The sequence below is a fragment of the Wyeomyia smithii genome, chromosome 1 (genome assembly GCF_029784165.1).
Source record: "Wyeomyia smithii strain HCP4-BCI-WySm-NY-G18 chromosome 1, ASM2978416v1, whole genome shotgun sequence".
Classification (NCBI taxonomy): Eukaryota; Metazoa; Arthropoda; class Insecta; order Diptera; family Culicidae; genus Wyeomyia; species Wyeomyia smithii.
In genome coordinates this window covers 198,177,801-198,193,403 of record NC_073694.1, presented here as the reverse complement: position 1 = coordinate 198,193,403, position 15,603 = coordinate 198,177,801, and positions in this window count along the sequence as shown.

Sequence of the window (15,603 nt, the reverse complement as noted above, 5' to 3'; positions counted from 1 at the left end):
GATTATTCGTGAGAAAAGTACTATAGCAAAAGTTCAAAAGCGCTTGAAGATTTTGTGGTTTGTTTTCAATTCATTCATATTTTTTCGGAAAATAGAATGCAACTTTTTTGATTCCAGTATGATATGTAAACATAATTGAAGGGAATAAGTGGCAGAACAAAATGAAACTGGAGGCAGCTGCTAATATCTGCCTTACCAGATATGCTCTCGTGAAAAATGTATCAGAATTTTTGCAAAACAGGCATAAATCCTCCAAACTAAGAGATAGCGATACACTTTCTTTAATAAAATGTGACACATTTTGATTTTCTACAAACTTGCTCAAAATGGAAGTTCTACAATGTGCCGGAGGAAAGTTTATCAAGAAACAAAAAAGTTAAATTTTTCATTTTAGTGCACACCCCTTCTAAACCAAAAATTTTACCATCTGAATAAAGTACTTACAAAACTGAGAAACTTTGTAGAAGTCATCGAAACGCGAAAACCATGCGTTTCGTCAAAAATACCGATGTCCCACTATTTTTGATTTCGTCCCAATGTGCGGCGTTGCTCTCGGGATCAAAAGTTTCAAAATTAAGAGGAATATCTTATACTTTACTGCCTTGTGAAGCAACTTACTTCAGAAATATAATGTTTGAAATGACGTCTCTGAGCATCATCACGATTCGCCATCTTGGATTTAAATATGGCGTGTGTGGTTGAATTTCGTCTTCAGGGCATCATCTCGGTTCTAAAAATACAAAGATTGGATGGTATTTCGTCATTTTATGTTGTATTGTAGGAATCGGAAGCCCTTGACTATTTTTCAGAAACCACAAATCACCGTCTCGGATTTCAATGCGCCGTCTAGAGTCGAATTGCGACATCTGTGTATCTTATCAATTCTGAAGATACCCATATTGAATGGTACATACCAGCAGGGTGCCCATTCAAAGCCCGAAATTAAATTCCCGGTTTTCTCCCGGTTTTTCCTGGTTCGTTCAAATATTTTTCCTGATTAATTGTACTTTTGAATTCTGTAGTTTTCCATGCAGTTAAGGAATAAAAAAGCGTGACTTTCGATTTACATCTCAATATGCTCTAAGTCACTTCTTGACGTGTTCAGCCTTATTGAAATCAAGAGATATAGTCGCAAAAAATCGAAAAATGCGACGGATGTCACGTTTCCGAGAGGAGATGTCTACAAGTATCTTATAAACAACGCATATAATACTCATTACCGAAGAATTCTAGGCCAAATTATGTTTGAAGGAATCGTCTTTTCCTCAACCAGATAAGATTCAATATATAAAAGAGTAATATGAGTATTTTCATAACACTTAAAACACGTTACTTCAGCAGCTCACGCATCTCCTCATCAATATCAATTTCTTGTCCTCCTCAGGCAACCTGTACTGTATCGTACACCAAGCGCTGCGCTTCAAGTCTGTCTTTTTCCAAATTCATGACTACGCACTCCTTGTTCACGGAGAAACCTCGCTTCAACGTGACATTGCCATGTGATAGAATCAGAATCTTCTTAATAAACACAGTAAAGTTAGGAAGTTTCTTGCCTGAAGCAGCTAGCAGATCTCTACAAAAAGTATCAAGGTAGGAAGTCAGCAATGTCTTCGTCGAATGCATACTCAATACTTGTGAGTATTGTTGGCGACATCTATCAGCTACAGTTCCCGGGAGATTATCGTTGTGAACCATTTGCTGTAGGCAAAAACACCTATTTGAAAAGAAATCCCTCAATATGTATGACACCCGCAATGAACCAAAAACGGTCAACCACATATTAGTCGATTGCTCTAAATACAATGAAAAAAGGAAGATAATTGGACTACCTAACAACATTACAAATATGTTAAGTGACAACAGAAAAACGGAAGAAAAAAATCATAAATTCCTTAAAAACATCAATCTGTACAATCAAATACAACTTTTGTGAATATGTTATAGAACTTTACCAATAAATAGGGGTGAATGCCAAACTAGGCAAAGCCTCTTAAAACAAAAAAAAAAAAGAAACGCCCAGTCTAAGGAGTTTTAGGAGAACTGGTCAATAGCACCAAAGTCTCAGGTGATGCAGCCATGTATTACAATGAAGTACAGCAAAATCTTCAATCGCCAGGGGCAAGCAAATTGATATAAGAGGTTGTGATGCAAATGCAAATAAAAGGTACGATAACCTTCTGAACTACATTTCTTCTAATTTTCAATTGAGGAAATGCGTCAACATTCAACCCGTTGAAGGGTTCTTGATCACTCGATCTGCAGTGAACTTGTATCAGTAAAGATAATAAACTGGCACGCTTCTGATTGACAATCGTTGTCCAATTACAAACATATTAGGTTTGATTATAAAGCTGAATTATTAGCATCAGGAAACTGTAAAAACACAAGAAACTCTATTTGGGAACTATATCGGTTTCGCTGAGAACTGCAATTAAAAATTGCTCAGAACTAGAGAGTGCCTCTGATGCGGTCTTTGACAAAATGATTTTATCATTCCAAGCCTGTTTATTAAAGAACATCCAATAGAGACAAAATTGGCAGAATTGAAAAAAAAAATCCAGCCAGTTGTTCAATCGAGTAAAAGTTACCTCTGACTGGGACCAATACAAGGAGGCTCTGACTCTTGATATTGAAGGACTTGACAATGCGTTACATAATAGAAACGATATTTGATGACGCTCAAATATCGAAAAAAAATCTGTTGACCTTGAAGGTGCGCAACTAATCGATTGAGGGCTGTCCTCAAGGAGCTATTTAACTAGTCAGAAAAACTCGGATTAGAGGTAGTTGGCTACGCAGATGATGTTGCCATAAAAGACACGATAATCGGTTACAAACTGGGCTCAATGTAACTTTAACCCTTTCCCGCTCATGGTGACTCTAGAGCACCATGAGTTGTATTGACCATATTTTGGCAGAAAATAGTTAGTTTTGACTTCTTTTTTCTACAAAATGTTGCATTTTTAATACACTTTTAACTTGGCATATCGAATGACAGCTTAATTCAATGTATGGATTGTTATCAAGAAAACTGTAGAAGAAAGTCTGGATTTTTCGATAAAAAAATAATGTGTGTTTTTGACAACCGTTTTTATATAACAATAATCAATCGATTTCATAATAAAAATAAATTTTACGTAGATCTATTGTCTATTGAGTGTAACAATACACCAAATTAGCATTTTTCATTCTAATTCGCTTGTCCCATAAATTTGAACATGGTGCCTCAGAGCACCACTGGGCATACAGAAGACAAAAATTCACAACGTATGCTGGCTAAAAATATCCGTTACGATGGAATATCATATTGGCCAGCATTCAGAGATGTGCAGAGATGTTTCTAACGCAATCATCGTGATCACTTTACACTCTTTTGGTGTTCGAAGTGCAATGTTCGTCTTTGCATAATGAAGCGAGATTTTTTTCTTCATTTTCCATCATAAAAAATCAATCAAATGGTCGTAAACGTAGTCTTTTTTTTTCGAAAACTACATTGCTTCTCTTTTATTTTTATTAATTTTTAAATAACTGCTTTCAATAGTTAAATTTTACCAAAAAAAATGTCTCGTGTATTAAAAATAAGTCCCTTCTATGCTCATAGGTGCTCTGGAGCACCATTTCAAATTTAACTTTTTACTTCAAAATATAACATTTCCCAGTAATTTAAATAAGTCTACGAAGTATTTTTCCCAAATTAACCCGTTAAGTATTTTTAAATCATGAAAAACCTCGTGAGCGGGAGAGGGTTAAAATGGTACAGAATAGATGGTTTGAATGTAAACCCTTCTAAAACTGTCTAAGTACCTTCTATCAGAAGGAGAAAGATACATTTGAAACTGCCTACTCTAAATGCAGCTCAGATTCTGTTTTCGGAAGAAGTTAATTAACTCGGAGGTAATTTGGATAAAAAACTAAACTGGAACTCCCATCTAGACAAGCTTATTACTAAGGGTATAAATTCCTTGTGGGTTTGTAGTTTGCGTCCAGATTCCATTGTGTTTTACACACAAATGTTGGGAACGATCTTCCAAGCAGAAATTTATGCCATCACTGAAGACTTGGATGTTTGTTCAAAAGGGAGGCACAGATTTGCAAATATCTGCATACCTTTTGATAGTCAAACTGCTCATAATGCACTTAAATCTTTTACATGAAAATAGAAGATAGTTTGGGTTAGGTTCTTAGGGTGCTATAGGTTCAGAAACATGGCTAGAAGACTAGAAAAGAATTACCTCTATTTATATCTTTTTCAATGGGCTAAACAACAACAGGTTAAGTCTGCAACCGTTTAATGTTAATTCATTATTGTTTTTTAGTCTCCAAGTAGTCTATTTCAGCTGATATAAAAAATTAGAAAACCGTGTGAAACTTTGAGAACCAAATGCTCCTCAAAATATATTTATTCGTAAATTTAAAGATAAATTTTAAATAAAAGATGTTCATTTTTGTACTTCTATATCTTTACGGAATTCGATTTATTGTTGTATGGACTTTGATCCAGTCTATATCGCGTGTGTGCGGATTTCGATTCAAAAGTGTGCGGGTTTTGATTCAGACAAAAAACTGTGTACGGATTTTGATTCAAAACATGTTCTATTTGAACATGATTTTTCCGAGTTTCGGAGTGATTTTAATCATTTTGCTTAATAATTGTGATAAAGTATGTCTACTTATACTTTCCTCCGCTTCCTTTTCCCTTGATCCCTATCGAACACCCGCCAATCTTCACTACCCTAAACACCTGGAAAATATTCCTCCACCGAAACAACCCGGACTTGGGACACGACAGTTATACAACGCGACCGCTCACTCACCTTGATTAGTATACACTGACTCAATTCTCCTTGCTTCCCGGTTGTGTAGATTTCTGTAAACTCTCCAACAGCTAGGGTGGTCCGTTACAACGCTCCCCCCCCAGCGAATACTAAAATGGTCCATTTATCGTTTTCGCGTCACTCTCTCTTCCTTTCCATTCTAGCAATGACTCTGTCTTCGGGGAGTTCAGTTAGTTGGTCTCAATGGACCCATGGAACGGTTTTAACAAACTAATGTGAAACCGTCCCCTTTCTTTCGCGTTTGTGGGGTGCACCAGGCAATATACATCTTCATGCAACACTTTTGAAACGCGATACGGCCCTTCAAATACCATATAAAACTTTTTTATCTCCCCATCAGCTTCGGATGAGGTAGGGTTAGCCCGAACAAGTACCAGATCATTCACCATGAACTTTACAGTCTGTATGGGCGCCTTTAGACGTCGTGCCTCCGCCTTCCAGTTCATTACTGCCCGTACCGCTTCCAGGTTAACTGCTTCTGGTTCATTTCCCTCTGCTGGGAAGGGGAGAAGTTTCCGCAAAATGTCTTCTGGTTTCTTTCCAAACTGCAGCTCATATGGTGAACACAACGTGCTTTCATGACAAACTGCATTTAATAGCTCCGCAAATTTCGAGATTTTGTTAGCCCATGTCTTGTGATTATTTTGGCAATAAGTACGACACAGCCGTGGGATTTCTCTCATGACCCGCTCTACCGGGTTAGCCTGTGGATGGCGTACACACGTGTGTATCAACCGCACGCCACATGTTTTGCAGTTCTCAACCCACACTTTCGAGGTGAACTGGGTACCCTGATCACAAAGTATTGCTTCTGGTTTCCCATTGTCAAGTATATACCTTTCCACCCGTCTCCACAGGACTCTAGAGGTTGGTTTGCGGATGCTGTGTAAGGTTACTTATTTCGTGAACACGTCGAGAATTACCAGGATATGCTTGACTTCAGCCACCCCCGTTGGCAAAGGACCGTAAAGATCCAATGAGGGTATTTGATTTTTTTTTCTGTGGTAGTATACTGCGACATGTGCCTGCCAGTTTGAAATTACTGTTCTTCGCTAGCTGGCAGACCAAACAATTCTTAATGAACTTTTTGAAATCATTCCGCATACCTCTCCAGTAGACTGACCGTTTTGCTGCCGTGTACAATTTGAACACACCAAAGTGACCAAGTTCCTCGTGAAAATAGCTTAGCGCCAAACCCATTAACGCTTTTGGCACCCAAGTTCTCCATACCTCGTCCCCTTTGAGTTTGACAAAAAGGATTTCATCCTGGATTAGGTAGCTGCTTTTTCCCCTGAGTCTAGTCACTCCCTTCGACATACTCGCTTTCCACTTATTTATTTCTTCGTCCGGATCCTGGAGTTCACGAACCTTTCCAAACTGAGCTAAAAATGCCTTTTCACCCGGCGTCTTATTACGGCCCAATGCTGCCAGGTTGAAGGTAAGGTCCCGTCTTCTTCCGTCTGGCAATCCTTCCGGGTATCGGGAAAGAGTATCTGCCACGATGTTTTCTGTTCCCTTACAGTGTTCTATTTCGTAATCGTTCTGCTGTAGAAATAACACCCAACGGGTTAAACGACCGTTGAGGAGTTTGCATTGTTTGAGAAACACTAGAGCCTTGTGGTCGGTAATGATAGTGATACGTCTTTCGAGCAGATATTGGCGCCATTTGTTCAAAGCCCAAACAATCGCTAGAGCCTCCAGCTCCGTAACGGTGTAATTTGTTTCAGCCGACTTGAGAAGCCGGCTTCCATATGAAATCACCTGCGGGTTTCCCTTTTCATCTCTCTGAAATAACACGGCGCCAATGCCTATAATTGGACTATCGGTTTTCGTTGGATCTGGGTAGTGTAGCATCGTATGCTTTAAGTATAGGTCTGTAACCCTTTGGAAAGCACTCTGGTGTTCCTCTAGCCATTCCCATGGCTTATCTGTTCGTAGTAATCCATATAAAGGACTGGCCGTCATGGCAAAAGCCGGAACAAATCTGGACACGTAACTGACCAACCCGAGGAAACTACGCAAGTCATGGCCAGAGCTGAGCTGTGGGAAATTGCGTATCCCCTGAATTCCTATCAGGTGTCCCAGAAAACTAACACGTGCTCAGAAAAATATAGACTTTGAAATGCTAATCGTCAAACCCGCCTCTCGAAGTCGAGTAAAAAGTAAACGAAGATGGCGCAAATGCTGATCAAGTGTTTCTAAATGGACCAATAGATCATCTACGTACTTTTCCACGAACTCTAGTATTTCGGGTCCCAATATAAAATCCATTGCTCGCGAAAAACTGGCGACTGCGGTGTTGAACCCGAACGGAAGAACATTGAACACGTAAGTCTTCGAGTTGTACATGAAACCAGTATACTTGCGATGCTCAGGTTTGAGTGGTATTTGCCAATACGAAGCGGTATGATCCACCGTGGAAAAATAGCGGGATCCATGAAATTTTTGCAGAATTTCTTGCATGTTAGGGGGTTTCTCATGATCTTTGGCAAGCACTCTGTTTAGCCTTCGGGCGTCTAAACAAACCCAAACCTCTCCATTCTTTTTTATGGTTGTGACCAACGGGTTGACATATGCACTACGCGAAATTACTCCCCAAGCTTCCATTTGATTTAGTTTCTACGTTACCTTCTCAGCTCGAGAAAAAGGCACCGGATACTGCTTCTGTTGAAACGGCTGCTCATCCGTTACCGCGATCTCATGGAAATATTCTTTAGTCAAACCTGGCTTTTGTTCCGAAAAAATATCCTCAAATTCCTTCATTAGATCGTCCCAATCTATACGCTCGTGGATTCCTAACGTAGAACCGAGGGTCGCCAGCTTGTTTTCCGACTTGATATCATTCTCCTCTGCAGCAAAATTAATCAGTCTTTCACACATTGCGATGTTTTCCAGGCAACGATGACTATCTCCAGGTATTTGACTAAAGAGAACCCAAAACTCCTCTCCATCCAACCATATTCGAAATCGTTTCTCATCGCGATGTATCCATACTCGAAAATTCTCTTGAAAGTCATCGCCTAATATCATTTTGTTCACTAGCTCCTTTACCACCACAAACGCAATATCTATCAACCGTCCTTCCACTTGCACGGTCAAAAGCACTTGGGTAGTAACTTTTTTACCTTTCTTGCCAAACGGCCCTCGCAGTGAAATTGCATTGGTAGCTCGGCCATATCAACCGCTTCCGCCTTCAATTGCTCGAATAAATCTCCCGATATACACGATAGCTCACAGCCACTATCTATCAATGCTTCAATTTCTAAATTCTTCACTTTAACGCCAATGTACGGTGATTGTCGCGGTTTTTCCACCCTGGTGGCCTGCACTTCCTCTTCTTCCAACAACTCGTCTCGGCCGACATAAACCGTTAATACCGCTGGTTCCGAGGTTGACTGTATTCCCTCATCATCAATCACAGCCATTCGTACATTTCCGGCATTCGAGTCGGGTTAGGCTCCTATTCCGCCACGTTTGACCTGCCGGACCAGATCGCGGAGACGAATTAATTAACCGATCTTCTGCTTGCAATACGGTGTATGCAGCCCCGATTTCCATGCACGACCCGAGTAAATTTTGCACATTCCGCGGAAAATGACGCGAAAGATTCTGTATCAGTTCACGTTCAGCCGGTGGCGGTGTGAGGAACCGAGCTTTTGATACTGCTTCAAGGAAATATTCAGCTATGTGAGAACCATTGCGCTGGACGTAAGTTCCCCTCGTGATCTCCTCCGACACTAATCGTTGAGCCGTTGGTCCCCAGAAGTTCTTTTTTTTTTCTTCACATAACATTTATTTGACACGGCACAAATACAATTTAATGTTTAACGGCGCCAATTATATCTGATGACTTAAAAACTAAAGCAAATTTTTTATCCTCGCTGCCGACTACGAGCTGAAATTAAGTCTAACTTAAAACTAGCATGGGATTTCCAATCAGTGTTTTGTTGTTCAATGGTCGTCTGATAATCGTCGAATGGCATGTATGGATTCGTTCTGCTGAGCCACGATGTCGTGAGTTGGGACAGAGGCTCGTAGTCCTTGGGTCCTGGTTCTGTTGTGTGGGGTCTGGTTGCTGGTTTTGTGCTTAAGGTTCAAACGTGTTCTTGTCGTTTTGTTGGGTGTAGACGGAGGGGAACGGGACTAGACTGGGGCGTGGATGGATTTCAGGAAAACGTATATAAGGGACATGTAGGATAGGTCACGGCTCGCCAAGACATCACGAACAGGAACAGCCGGCTGTCTACCCTCGGCCTGCAGGGAAGCTATTAATTTAGACCTGGCGTCACGGTGTACAGGGCATGACCAAACCACATGCTCTATGTCGTGATAACCTTCACCACAGGCACAGATACCACTTTCCCCGAGCCCAACACGACGGAGGAGCGCGTCAAATCTATAGTAATTGGACATAAGCCGGGACATCACGCAAATGAAATCCCGACCTACATCCAACCCCTTGAACCACGGGTTCGTCGATACTTTGGGGATTATGGAATGTAACCACCTTCCCAATTCCCCTCTGGTCCAAGCATTTTGCCAACTGATGATCGTATTCTGACGTACAAGTGCGAAAAATTCATTAAAGGCAATTGGTCTTTCATAAATATCACCGTTTGTTGCGCCCACCTTAGCCAAAGAGTCCGCTTTCTCATTACCCGGTATCGAGCAGTGAGAAGGGACCCACGCTAAGGTAATCTGAGTAGATTTTTCGGATAAAGCACTCAGATGTTCCCGTATTTTCCCCAGGAAATACGGAGAGTGCTTAACATCTTTCATCGATCGGAGAGCCTCAATGGAACTGAGACTGTCCGTAAAGATGAAATAATGGTCCGTGGGCATTTTTTCGATAATCCCTAGGGTGTACTGAATTGCAGCTAATTCTGCGACGTAAACAGAAGCAGGATTATCGAGCTTATGGGAGACGGTTAAATTGTTATTGAAGATACCGAAGCCAGTGGACCCATCAAGAAGTGATCCGTCAGTGTAGTACATATTGTCGCAGTTGATGTTTCGATATTTATTGGAAAAAATTTTAGGGATCTGCTGCACGCGTAAATGATCCGGGATTCCACGAGTTTCTTCTATCATGGATGTATCGAAAAACACAGTAGAATCAGAAGTATTTGATAAGTCGACACGATTTGGAATATTCGAAGAAGGGTTAATATTTTGGGACATGTGATTGAAATACAATGTCATAAAACGGGTTTGAGAATTAAGTTCGATTAACCTTTCAAAATTTTCAATCACGGGACGGTTCAAGACCTCACATTTGATTAGAATACGAGAAGACAGGCTCCAGAAGCGGTTTTTCAATGGTAGTACTCCAGCTAAAACCTCCAAACTCATCGTATGGGTCGACTGCATGCAACCTAAGGCGATACGCAAACAACGATATTGTATTCGCTCCAGTTTGATCAAATGTGTGTTTGCTGCGGAGCGGAAGCAGAAACACCCGTATTCAATAACAGACAATATCGTTGTTTGGTAAAGCCTTATAAGGTCTCCTGGATGGGCTCCCCACCATTGTCCGGTTATTGTACGAAGAAAATTCACTCTTTGTTGACATTTTTTCATCAGATACCTCACGTGACAACCCCAGGTGCCTTTAGAGTCGAACCAGACACCAAGATATTTGTGTACCAAAACCTGAGAAATCGTTTTACCCATTAATTGTGTTTGAAGCTGAGCAGGTTCATGCTTCCTAGAAAAAACTACTATCTCAGTCTTCTCCGGAGAGAATTCGATACCTAGCTGTAAAGCCCAAGCAGACAAATTGTCCAAGGTATCTTGCAATGGTCCTTGCAAATCGGCAGCTTTGGCTCCTGTAACAGAGATTACACTGTCGTCTGCAAGTTGTCTTATCGTGCATGAATTTGCCAGACATTCGTCGATGTCATTTACATAAAAGTTGTAAAGAAGGGGGCTTAAACATGAGCCCTGGGGAAGACCCATGTAGCTAATGCGAAAAGTTGCCAAATCGCCATGCGTAAAATGCATGTGCTTTTCGGACAACAAGTTGTGCAAAAAATTGTTCAAAATTGGAGAAAATCCTTGTCGGTGAAGTTTACCCGAAAGAATGTCAATAGAAACGGAATCAAAAGCCCCCTTAATGTCCAAGAACGCAGACGCCATTTGTTCCTTACGAGCATACGCCAGCTGAATATCTGTTGAAAGCAACGCAAGACAATCATTCGTCCCTTTGGCACGGCGGAAGCCAAATTGAGTTTCTGATAGTAGACCATTTGATTCGACCCAGTGGTCTAAACGACGGAGTATCATTTTTTCCATCAATTTCCGGATACAGGATAGCATTGCAATCGGCCTATAAGAGTTGTGATTAGAAGCTGGCTTCCCTGGTTTTTGGATGGCGATCACCTTCACTTGCCTCCAATCCTGCGGTACAATGTTTTGCTCCAGGAACTTATTGAACAAGTTCAACAAGCGCCTCTTGGCATTGCCGGGTAGATTCTTCAACAAGTTGAATTTGATTCTATCTAATCCAGGCGCGTTATTGTTACAGGACAGGAGGGCAACTGAAAGTTCTGCCATCGTAAAAGGTGATTCTATCGCGTCGTGGCCCGGAGACGCATCGCGAACAATATTTTGCTCAGGAACAGAGTCCGGACATACTTTCCTGGCAAAATCAAATATCCACCTACTTGAAGACTCCTCGCTTTCGTTGACCGTTACGCGATTCCGCATTCTTCGGGCTGTGTTCCAAAGAGTGCTCATCGATGTCTCCCTCGACGTCTCGTTCACGAACCGACGCCAATATCCACGTTTCTTTGCTTTAGCCAAGCTTTTAAGCTTGGTATCAAGCTCCGAATACCGTAAATAGTCGCCAGGTATACCTCCCGTCTGGTAGGCCTTAAACGCGTCGGATCTTTGCGTGTAGACATCGGAGCACTCTTGGTCCCACCACGGAGTGGGAGGCCGTTCTTTGATCGTTACGCCGGGATATTTCTTCGTTTGGGCTTGCAACGCGGCGTCGAGAATCAAGCCCGCGAGGAGGTTGTATTCTTCAAGTGGTGAATGATGTTGAATCGACTCGACCGCTTTTGAAATCATTTCCTCGTATAACTTCCAATCGACATTCCGTGTGAGGTCATACGGAATGTCAATTGGTCGCATGCGAGTTGTCCCGTTTGTAACTGAAATAAGAATAGGCAAATGGTCGCTACCGTGAGGATCGAGGATTACCTTCCATGTGCAATCCAACCGTAGCGACGTCGAACATAAGGATAGATCCAAAGCGCTTGGGCGCGCTGGAGGTTTCGGGATACGTGTCATTTCACCGTTGTTTAAAATAGTCATGTCGAAGTCATCGCAAAGGTTATAGATTAAAGAGGAGCGGTTATCATTGTATGGGGAACCCCAAGCCACGCCATGAGAGTTGAAGTCTCCCAAAATCAAACGTGGCGAGGGAAGAAGTTCTATTAAATCAAAGAGCAGCCGTTGCCCAACCTGTGCTCTGGGGGGAATATATATTGAGGCAATACAAAGCTCTTTACCTTGTATTGTCATTTGACATGCGACAACTTCGATGCCTGGAATCGAGGGGAGGTTAATACGATAGAAAGAATAGCACTTTTTAATCCCTAAAAGTACTCCTCCATATGGGGTGTCTCGATCAAGGCGAATAATATTAAAATCATGGAAGTTGAGATCAATATTTGAAGTAAGCCAAGTTTCACAAAGGGAAAATGCATCGCATTTGTTTTTATTTATCAAAACTTTAAACGAATCAATTTTTGGTAAAATACTTCTACAATTCCACTGTAAGACAGAGATAGAATCCTTCATATACGCAGTTGAATTAGGCATCGAAGGATACAATCGCTGCAAGGAGAGGCCATTGGGCAGTCAACTGCTTCAAAAATGATCTAACTGTTGGGAGGAATGCTGTAAGAAAAATTTTAATTGGATCGGGTACATTGAAAGTTTCAAAAATCCAGTCCACAATGTCAGAAAATTTCACTAATCCAGAGTTTGTTTCATCAACTGGGAGTGTAAAAGGAGCAACTGGGGTTTTAGATGTTCCTGGCAGTGCTGGGAACTCCTTCTGGGACTTTAAATTTGCCAGCCCAGGAGGAGTTTGCTTCGGTTTTTCCGCAGCACTGTTTGGTTTGTTTGTAACCTTCATTTCACTTTGAGAAATCTTAGGACCTTTTCTGGGAAGTTTAGGAGAGGAAACACTTTTCCTCTTTCTAGACTCCCCAGGATTGGCGTAAGATGCTCCCGCTGGTGAATCGTCAGAATCGGTTTCCTCAGAGGGCAACAGATCGAAGGGGTTCGAAGTAACGGGAGAAGTGGTGACGGTCTTCTTCAGCATGTCAGCGTAGGAACGCTTTGAACGCTCTTTGAGAGACCGTTTTATTTTATCCCTGCGCTGCATGTACACCGCACATGTCGAGAGCTCATGCAGATTTTCTCCGCAGTGAATACACTTTTCAGCGTTAACACTGCAAGAATCTTCCGCATGAGACTCCCCACACTTGCCACAACGTGCCTTATTGCAGCAGTAGGCGGCTGTGTGGCCTAACTGCTTGCAATTCAGGCAGTTCATGACGCGGGGCACGTAGAGCCTCACAGGGAGACGAACCCGGTGGATCGAGACGTGGCTTGGTAGTGCAGACCCGGCGAACGTAACTCGAAACGAGTCTGACGGAGTGTATACTGTTTTGCCACCGATGATCGATGCTGACCGCAATTGCTTGCAGTCGAGCACCTTTACTTCGGGACACGTTTTGTTCTTAAAGCACCCTTTGGCACTTTGTAGTATACACTCGACGGACAGACTCGAATCGGTTATGACACCGTCGATCTCCACGTCTCGTGCGGGTATGTAAACGCGATACTCGCGTGTGAAGAGCTCAGAGCAAGCTATATCGTTGGCCTCTTTCAGGTTACCGACCACGACACGGAGCTTGTTAGGCCGGACCTTGGAAATTTCGGTCACGCCCTTGTACTCCTTCGTCAGGTCTTTAGAAATCTGCAAGAGGTTCAACTTTTTCGATTTCGGTCCTGCCTTTGGCCGAAAATAAACAGTATAGCTGCCCTGGGCTCCGTCTGGGTAAAGCCTGGGGCGAGGGGGGACTGAAGAATGAACAGGGGAGGGGGTAACAGAAGGGTCAGGGTCAGAGGGGTTCGGGGATGGTGGCGCGGGAGGCGAGGGATCTACATCCATCTTAAGTCTAGCGCACTAGCGCTGACAAGAACACGTACCTTTTTATTTCTCCCTTCCAGTAAGGTTGGTTGTCCGATCGTTCGAAGTAGCAGCCGTTACAGCCAGCAGAACCAATACAGCAGCACTAAACAGCCACCAGCAGCGAGCCAGGTGTGAGATCACTCCACACAGCGATACGACTCGCTGACACTGATGGCTTCTTCTTTTTCCTCGTTTGTGTCTCGTCCACTGCTGTAGCACAATCCAGCCAGCAGCCAAATCGGCTTACGCACCAGCTGGCAGTCACGATGCGAAACAGTTGCACAAAGGAACGACCTTGAACCCGGATTTATTTCACTCGACCAGGCAAACAATGCCAACACTTGTTCACACGTCTTTTGTTTTATACTCTATCGGACCGATCACCAAACACGTCCAGTACTGATGCGTGTTCGGCACAGAATGACCCCAGAAGTTCTCTCTGAAGTGACTTACGAACGATTTATAATTCAGGAATAGATACTCAAAACCCTGTTGCCCAGATTTTTGCTTCGCCTGTCAAGCAAGATAGCGCCAGTGGTAGTCTATCGGGCGGTGCACAGCCAAGACCGGAAAAATAACGCCCAAGCTCCGTCAAAAACTCGATCGGGTGTTTACTGTCCGCAGTGCCACTATACACCGGGCGCGGGAAAATCGCTCCTTTATTAGCCTGCGTTTCTATAAGACCCGGTATGGTACCAGTTTCCGCATACTGAGCTGGAATCGTCGTGGTTGGCATACCCCATGTCTGATTCACCGTATGATATGGCATCTGATGATATCCACTTGCCGAGTTACCAGGCCAGATGGCCATTCCTCGGTTATCGATCACCTGATTGGCCCCAGGTTGTGGGTTCCAAACGTTATTTTGCGGCATCTCTGACCCATAGAACCTTCTCTCGTTTACGCCTCCTTGACTTCCACTGGACCCGGTATTTATAGATCCACCGTGGTGAGCCACGGGGCCCTGGCCTGACCCGAAACCAACATTGTTACTAGGAGGCACCCCACCGTGAGGTTGATTAACGGGCATCAGTGGACTGATTGGTGTTGGATCAACTCTGTTTGCTATATTTTGCTCCAAAGCATTCATGCGAATATGTAACGATCTGACCATGTTCATCAGTTCGTTATTGCATTGAAGATTTTGCTCCAGAAAACTGGCTGTAGCATGCCGCTCGGAACAGTTACCTTGCTCCCTCGAACCGACTTCCTGCCTCTCATTAGTTTGCGACAAAATCGCGTTTGATTCCTCTGGTCTCTGGCTTGACTCTCCTTGGCACAATGGTATGGGGCACACCCGTGAAATGCCTGCTATCAAATATATTAAATACCAATATAGTTCACTTACGTGAAATTATGAAGACAAATTGAAAATGACAGAAGCGTTAGTCACCTTTTCGACCGCTAGGTGCGCCACTTCTGATTTTGTTCTACACGACATGCGAAATAGAGTAACTTTTGACAATAATATTACCCTAATGGGTACACTGAAAAAAATTCACATTTTATTGTGAAGTGAACTCGGCCGAATATTTTATAATAATAAAGTTCACC